We start from the raw sequence: 9,182 nt of genomic DNA, 5'->3' as shown, positions 1-9,182 counted from the left end.
CATTTTTGTACATTTCTATTTTTATTCCCTCCCCCTATTTTGAGGGACTTTGTTCTTTTTCAGTAGCATATCAGAGTTGACAGCACAGGGATGGAGTAGTGACTCTAAGCTAGATGATGAAATGAAGATTCAACCTGTGCTTGGCAAGACATTTTTAGAGCAGACTACATTCTAAAGACAAATAACTGGCAGCCTTTACTGCGACCTGTCTGCCTCCCATCATGGAATCTGAACGGTTTGCAAGGCTAAACAATAAATGTTTACAACCTCATAAACTGTGCACACAAGCTTTATATAAAACATGAGAAATAATTCCTTGCCTACCTACTAGAGGGAGGCTTCTTGTTCCTCACACCCTTGGCAATGACTGCTGTTGAGACAAAACTGTAATGGAACACTAAATCCTAGCAGGTGTAAGTCCTAGCTTGTGTCTGAAAATAGTAGTTTTAGTAGAATCACAAGAAATGAGACAATATGTACCTGGGAAGCATGCATGGCTGTAGCATCTGCTCTATGAAATTTATTTAGACACATTTTCATCACACAACTCTGTAGTGCCTGAGTGTTAATACTTACTGGTTTCCTGGCCAGCCATATCTCAGTGTGTAATGTGGGGTGGTGAGGATCCTTACATCACACTCACGTATCACTTCCTTGAGTTCTTCAAGGTTTGTTGAACAAGGTAGTAAAAATAAAATGAATTTAAAGGTTTCTAAGGTGCAAGCCTCAGAATTTCTTGGTACATCCTGCAAGAATACTGGGTAGTTTTAAGGGAGGCTTTGGGCAGCTGCAGGTTGGCATGGTTACTGCTGATGTCATAGTCCCAAAATGACCTGTTAGTGCTGAGCGGGTGAAACTACTAATCCCGTGTAGTTGTTCGGTCATTTGGAAAGCATCCCTAGCTGGTCAGGCAGGTGAGTTGCTGCCCTGAGCTCCCCTGGGTCCTGCTCCAGCACTGGTTTTCCCTTTCCTGTGAGGAAGAGTTTCCCACTCCCTGCCCGGCCCTACTGCTGGGGGGCAACAGGGAGCCCCCAGAGCTGGGGGCTGGTGTTTCATAACTAATACTCTTCAGAAGGAGGTAGAGTAGTCATGTATTTACATTATAGATTAAGACTGGCAATGCAAACAAAAACTGGACCTGGCTACTCAGCTCTGGTATGGAAATTACTTTGCTAGGCTTGCTTCAAGAAAACCTGCTGCTACTGCTGTCTTCAACAGCAGGAGAGCAGTTGTAGCGGAAAGCTGCGTGTTTTTAACGTGTAGGGAGAAACTGCAGCTTACGAGATGCTGGGTCAGGTTGAGCAGGGCTTTAGTCTTCCACAAGTACTGACAGGTTGTACACGTAGGATTCAAATAAGGATGGGGTGGAACACAAATTGAATTTCCAGTTCTAGGCGTTACCAGAGGAAGGAGGAAGAAACATAGTGGGCAAATTGGACTGTAACAGCAGGTTGATAGGACTGTGGTCCCTGTCATGTGGTTGGATCCTGCTGATGGGAAGGTAATAAGCACCCTTGAGTTTGAGGTAAGTTGCCCAAAAATATGTAATGATCCCTTTTCTCCCCCCATTCATCTTTTGTTCTTGTTCTACTGTACCAGTCTGCTGAGGTAAAAAGCCTGTTCCTGGGAGGTCCAGCATCAGCTAGTAGTTGGCAGCAATTTTTAAATCTTTGTGTCAAAACTGCTGTTTCATTTCACGCTGATTTGGTCCCACCAAAGCCAGTGTGTTGCTCGTAGGTGGTGGCTGTGCAGAGCAGCAGGCCTGCGCGGTGCAAGTGCCTTTGCTACAGCAACCCCCTTCACTCCTTTCCCTGGCAGTGCGGTAAACTGGTGCATGGGAGGAAGCTATGGCATCGGAGGAGCCTGCTGTCTGCTCCCTCATGGACCGAACCACCTGGGAGCTCCTCAACCTGCTGGACATAGTGGGGAGGCAGAATGGACAGGTACTGGTGATAGAGGTGGACGATGACAACGTGAGAACTCCCTCGGTGTTGGTGGATTTTGCCCAGGACCTGTGTGGCACAGCTGACAGGACTGAACTGCAGCTGGCAGAGAAGATGGAAGAGGAGGAGGAGGAGGTTTGGCCACATCTGGTTTTTATGTTGTGGCAAGCTAGCATGTTGAAGTACCTCATGCAGTGGGATCACCTGGACGAGGCCCTCTGGAATGTGAGGAATCTCTTCCCCTGCCTGCCAGATGTGCTGGTGCTTGTGATGATCCAGCCAGACCCCCAGGAGCAGCTGGACCAGGCAGTGGGAGCACTTAGGAGGCTGCAGTGTCTGCTGGATGGAGCCTGGCAACTGGTGGTGGAGGCAGCGGTCTACAACCCAGGCCAGCCTGATGGTATCCTGGAGGCAAAGAGAGCTGCGTGTAGAGCACTGAGAGAAGTCTTAAACTGCCATGAAGGTATGCTAGGACATAGCTAAACACACAGGTGAGGGACAAAGAGACAGGCTTTTTGGAAACAAAGCCATGCTCAGGGTAGGGCACGGAAGGGTCTGAGGAGCAAGTGTAGAGAAAAGTGAGGCTCGGTGGCTGGGTTCAGATGCAGGAGGGAAGATAAGCTGGAGCTCGCAGGCAGTGTGAGCTGGAAATGAGAATGAGGGCTTAAGTGCTGGGATGGGGACAGACAACGTGAGTCTGAGCCAACTGTGTGTCCTTATCCAAGTTGGATGGTGGTGGCTCTTGTGCCTTGCCCCAAAACACACGTGGCTATGGAAGTGCTGCAGTCCCAGCTCCCCCGCTGGGGCTTCCTGGGATTATGTTAACAGCTCCATGGTCTCATTGACCCTGCGTTCTTCGTTGGAGGGATGTGCCAACTGTTTGGGTTGAGCCATAGCCCAAAGCTTTGTCCAAGGAGATGTCTGGTGTTCTTCTATCACGAGTGTTTGCTCCCATCTCCTAGGGTTCATTTATTGTTTCATTCCCACAGTTCAGTTGCTGCTGTGCTCTGCCTGAACATACGCAACACACGGTATCAAAGACAGCTGGAGAATTAATTCCCTTGGGCAGTAGAATCTGGCAGGTTGGTTTTAGTGCTGTTCACCTGGATGTCCCTTTGTAGAAATACTTGCCTCCTGGTGCCTTGCTTATCTGCCTACTCCTTCCACATGGACATGATTCATTATGTGGCTGCTGCCAGAAGGGGACACTGTGCCCTCAGCGTCACGGTGTCCTTCCTACAAAGCTCAGATTTCTTTGCTGCACTGGCTGAACAGTCCATCCCAGGAAACTTCTATCAAAAATCATTAAGTTTCTGCTTTGCATGAAATGCCTTGCTTGAATATCAAAATGTCCTCAAGAAACCAGCTGTCAGCACAGAGGAAGCCAGAGCAGGCCAGCAGCCTCTGGATTTTAAACTGTCCCAAAACTGAGATAGTGGTATAAACTCAGGAGAAAGAGCTGAGACCACGTTTTCCCAGAAGAGCCTTGATGCAGGGGTCTTTGGTATGTAGTTCCCATCATCACTAAGCTGCTGAAATTCCCTAGGGTTTTTTGTAGTCACGGGATGGTGGCAAAGTCCACTGCCCTCTCTTGCTTACTGAACAAGATGCTGCAAACAACATGAAGGTCTGTCTCCTGTTGCACTCTTATTTGCTATTAGTGCATTGGCCTTTCCTGAGATACTGTCCTCACACCGGAATAGTTTAAGGGTCTGGGATGAGCTGTCTAAACTTATTATACTGATCCAGGGGACCCTTCCCACCTACCCTGGTGGAAGGACCTGTGGATGGTTTATGTGTGTGAAGTGCTCTGCAACTTGCTGTTTCCCAGGCAGCCTCTCCAGGCGTGCTGGGTCGCTCTGTGCAGTGTGTTCGGGCATGCAGCACCTTGCTGTCATTCGTGCTGTGTTCTCACACTCGCTGCCTGAGTAGCCCATGAATGTCAGGTCCCTTCAGTACGATGGGTGAAAGCAGCTTGCTGTACCTTGACCCAAATTCCGCTGAGATCTGTAGATCTGGCTTACAGAGGTGTCAGCACCGCTCTCGTGGGAGGACCGGGAGTGGTGTGGGCTAAGAATCGGCTGGAGTGAGGACGGTCCTGATCTGTGCAGACTGACAATGCTGAGCCTTTCTATAACAGAAAGGACTGTGGTGGAAATCGATCAGCATCCTCTTCAAACTAGAGGCAGAGCAAGTAAAACAATACATTTGTGTTTGCCTCTCCTCATTCCTGGGGGAAAAAAAAAAAACAAACTGGAGATGAAACCCCAACATTTAGCCAACTGTCCATTAAGGAAGCTATTGCAGAGAGCTGATGTTACATACAACTGGGTACCAGTAGGCATCCAGCAGGTTGAATTACTGGGATGGGTTATTTTGGATGGGAGAAACTGTGAAGAGCAGTAGATTACTTTTGTTTCTAAGGCAAATGGACCCATATAATAGCTGAACTCACTCACCATTCTCTCTGGGCATGGCAAGGTACTATGAGTAACGGAATGTTTTTGCATTGGGAATTTATATGTATTTCTTCTGGGTTTTTTTACAGATCTTGTATCCACCTACTATCACCAAAAGAAGTATTAAAAATCTGGTATTTGTTTCATTTCTATGTGTGTCTCTGTGTACCTGTAAGCTTTAAATCTGTACCTCGAAGACTATGAAACTCCTGAAGCTGCAGGTTTGTACAATGTAGTATGGAAGGAGTGGTATTTGAGGGTGGTACAGGGCCTCTGAACCAACGTTCCTCAGAGAAAGGATCCTCCAGGTTATATTTCAAATGTGAATTCTTTCCACATCCTGAAGGACAGTCTGGCTTTACAAAGCAAAACAACTTTTCCATAAGTGTTTGGGTGGTGCTGGTGCTTACCAGCCTCTTGGATGAGGTGCTGGTTGTGTGAAAAAACCTGCTTTGAAGTATGGGGGGGAGGAAATGACCTTTTCAGGTGGTCTAAACATAATTATAACATACTTGACCCAGTTGGTCTGTTGTGGAAGAGATTTTCCATGAGCAATTGGACATCTTAAGACAAATTTCCCCTTTTGTGAGGACTTTTTTTTTTTTTTTTTTTTTTTTAATCGAGCTGGTGCAAAAAGAGTTCCCTTAAGTCAATGCAAGATGTGTACTGTTCAGGCTGTTTGTGGGTGCAGAAAGTTTGGCTTTAAGAGACTCCTGATCAGCATATTAGGACATCCATGCTTGTGCATGCAGCGGTCCCCAACCACAAGTCTCCAGCTCAGTGGGGTCTGGGGTAGCTTTTAAGAGGTTCTGCAAAGGGTAAGCACATAAAAAGCTGGACTGCTGGTGTTGAAGTCACATGTGTACTGGGAAAAAATGGACACTGGTAGCTGCGAACAGCTAGTCCCAGGTCCTGTCATCAAACCAAAGGCAAGGGTCCCGCTGAGGCTCTGGCAGGAAACGAGGAAGCTTAGGACAACCATAGGGTAGGGCAGGATGAGGCATGGCTTTCAAAAGGAACAGGGTTTTGGAGAAGAGAGGGAGGGAAAGGTTTGGGGTTCCCCATTGTTTTGAATTTAGCGTGGGAATAATGTTGATAACACATTGATGTTTAAGTAGTTAAGTAGTGCTTATCCCAAATCAAGGATTTTCCAGTTTCCCATGCTCTGCCAGTGAGCAGATGCACAGTGAGCTGGGAGGGAACATGGCCAGGAGAGCTGACCTGAACTAACCAAAGGGATATTCTGTATCATAGAACGTCAAGTTCAGTATATAAACTGGGTGAGTTGGCTGGAAGGGGCAGATTGCTGTTCGGGCATCACTCAGCGGGTGAGAAATTACACAGTGCATCACTTGTCTTTTCCTGAGTGTTATTTCTTTCTCTTTTTGTTATATTCCTTTTCATTACTATTATTATTGTTACTATATTTTACTATATTTTAGTTATTAAACTGTTCTAATCTCAACCCACGAGTTTTACTTTTTTTTTTTCAACTCTCCTCCCCATCCCACTGGGAGGGGGGAGGAGTGAGCGAGCGGCTGCGTGGTGCTTAGCTGCTGGCTGGGGTTAGACCGCAACACCCATCAGGAAGCCAGGCTGTGTCTGAGACACAGGGCAGCCAGGGACTTCCCAGATTTATTTGCTTACGGGGTGTAACCTCTGCAGAGCAGAGCTCAGAGAGGTGTGATGACTTGGATGGATCCAGGCCAGGACTGAGCTGGCACAGGCTGCCAGGGGACCCTGGAGGTGGCTGGGTCTGGGGCTTGGGGAGCTGGGACACAACAAAGTGACCCTCCAGTTCGGATTCAGTTATGATTGAACTTGTCATGGGAAGGAACCGTGTCTGGTTTGATACAGTTCAAGCTTCAGTGGGTGAAAAGTGGGGAGGGGTCTGGATTTAAAGGCTAGAAATGTTGAGGGGAGTTTTGGGAAGGTCAGTGGAGGAAATGGAAAGAGCCACGGATGAGTGAACAAGAGACAGGGGCTAGAAGGGGATCAGTGGGACTGGGATGTTCAGGGCAAGGGGATAGGTGAGGTTTGGGGTATTTTTTTCACATGCAGTTACCTCCTCTGCTGCTACTTTGGGGCACCATGGGTGAAGAGCTCTGGAGTGCTCATGCCCCGCAGCAGTGCTCCTGGTGGCAGCTGGTAGCGCTGCACAAGTAAAGCATATACTTCCTAGCATCTCATAACGATGATGTGTTTTCCCAAAGCAGTAAGTGGAAGCAGGTTTGGAGAACAGGTCTGTGAAAGGGCACTTGCGCAAAGGTTTGCTAAGGCTAAGCCTGTCAGCAGACAGTTCCTGCTCCTAACAGGCTTTTCCAAGTGCCCTCATGAGCACCAAGACTGCTAAGAGAGCTTAAGGAGCTGGGCTGAGTCATTGGACACGGGCTCAGAGCTGCTCCCACAGAGTCCCTCTTGCTCGTTTAGCCTCTCTGCACTCCTATATCAAAATTGGCACAAGAACCCTTTTTCCCTGCCTTCTTTCTACTCTCCTCAGAAGAGAGGTTAATCTTGGTAAATGCATCTCTTAAGGGGCATAATCCAACAGACCTTTGATTTCGTTTAGACTTCAAGGCACTATTAATACACATGATAAATTTATTTCTCTGAACAAAACATATTCTCTTCCTCCTATGAAGTCCAAAATGATCAGGTAGTGTGTTTGCTTTGAACAGCTATGGACATATGTAAGAGATGTGATTACCCTCATTTAGGTCTATATGCAGAGATCTTCTACAAATGTCACTGTCAGATGGATGTTTGAAGGAGTGTCAGGCCTTGTAAATACATCTGTTTTCGCTCAGATGCCTGCCAGAGCTCTGAAGTCACTTTGTCAGGGACTACAAATACTGCTGAGCTCATGACTGCCTCTGAACTGTTTGAGCTGTACCTCTTTACGTAACACAGAGGAAGATAAAGTTGTATTTGCTATTAGATCTTACCTCTGTTAATGAGTAAAGAAATGTAAACAAGGTTGTTTGGGTATTGTGGGTGACATTCAACTTTCCATCCAGCCTCTGCTGGCAATGCGTACTACATGTGTACCCAGAATTAACTAGAGAATTGCAGTGACCACAAAGAACAGCTCTATCCAGTCCCAAATATTAGTTTTTAGAGGCTGTGCTGGCAGATCAAACATCCAGGCCACTGCAGAGAAATACCCAGTGATGCTCCTTCTGAGCTGAGCTAGGAAGATCTTTTCAACTTTTCCTTTACTGTTTTATCTCTGCAGGAATCATCTTAATACATTTGGGGAATCACCTGCCTCAAAGCCCACTTCCCGAGGCACTTTGGGGTCTCTGCTCGAGTCACTGGCACAGCACGTCTTGAAAAGAGCCCTGCGAGACCCTTGCTATAACATTCTTTGCACATCAGACAGGATATAACTGGCACCACCACACCACAGGCTGTGCTGGCATCTCACATAGAACTTAAACATGTTGTGAGTCTTGTGACAGTTTGCAGGGAGCATCCTGCCTCCTTAGAGCCAACTTTGAGATACCTGAGCTTCCCCAGTCAAACCAGCCAAAACAAGTGTCTGCCTTTGGCTTGTTCCTTGCAGGGAGCAGCCAAAGCCACTGGTCCCTCTTCCAGAGACCTTCTGCTTGTAGCTGACTTATGAACAAATCTGTGTGAGGGCTGTACCCAAAATTCTGTAATGGAGGAAAGTATGAGCAGAGAAACCCCAAGGCGAGGGCTCCTGGGGACCAGCACCCACTCCTGTCCCCTTCTGCTGGCACAGCTCATGGTTTTGATTACAGCCAGGGCTTTTTTTTTCCTCAGGACCATGGGCAAGATTCTTAACAGATGAGAAAAAAATCTTTGTAAATACAAAGACAGGAAGGCCAGATCTGGCTGTTGAATTATGTCTGACTTTATAGCCCTGCCATGTTGACAGCTGCTCTCAGGGCTACCACGCTGGCATGGAAGCATGGACTCTTGAAACAATAGACCCTGATCTTTGGAAGAGGAGCCTAATCCTTCTGTTTTATCTCCCCCCACTTTGCTTATCAACATTTGTCAATGAGTAAGTTACTTTTGCTAGGACCCAGGGCAGAAAGTCTCTCTGAAACCCTCACCCAGTCTGTCTAGTTCCCTGGGATGCTGGTGTGGGACAGTGTTTTCTAAGCCAGTCGTAGCTGGGGCAAACGTTTTCCTGGCTTAAAATTGGTGGCACACGATGACCTTCCTGACCTGCCACAGCTCTGTTGTGCCTGGGGACCAGCCTGTGGCACATCCCTTCCTTGTGGTGGCTGCTGATCTGCTGGGCTCTGGAGATGGGCAGCTGTGAGGATGGGCAGGGAGCAAGCACGGTGGCTCAACCACCTTCATGGCACGAGTGTGGGAATCACTGATCCGTGGCAGGCACGTGGATTTTGGCTCTGCTTTCACCTCCAGTGCTCTTGGAGCCTCCTCTGCCCATGCTACAGAGATGGTTTGGCTGCAAATGGCCTCAGACTGGCCAAGGTGACTCCGGCCATTTGCACCTTTGAGCTGTTTATCCGCTCCCAGGTTCTTGTGATAAGACATTACCTGTTTGGAGGAGCCTGTTCTGATATGGCACGGGGGAAGTATTTACCATGTGCCATGGATCGACGCCTCCTGGTTCGTCTTGACAGACACACTGACACCGTGCAAGCGCCGGGGCTGGGCACGGCGGCTGCCGTCATGTGGCTTTCATTCAGCGGCGGCTGGCAGAGCCAGCTCGTGGGATTCGGGCCTCTCCACTGCTGGGGCTGTGTAAGGCGTGCCAGCACCAAAGCCCTGATTGTAGCTC

Source organism: Tyto alba, unplaced genomic scaffold (genome assembly GCF_018691265.1).
Source record: "Tyto alba isolate M040663 unplaced genomic scaffold, T.alba_DEE_v4.0 Super-Scaffold_10, whole genome shotgun sequence".
Taxonomy (NCBI): Eukaryota; Metazoa; Chordata; class Aves; order Strigiformes; family Tytonidae; genus Tyto; species Tyto alba.
The sequence above is the reverse complement of the archived record's forward strand: the minus strand, read 5'-3'. Positions refer to the sequence as shown.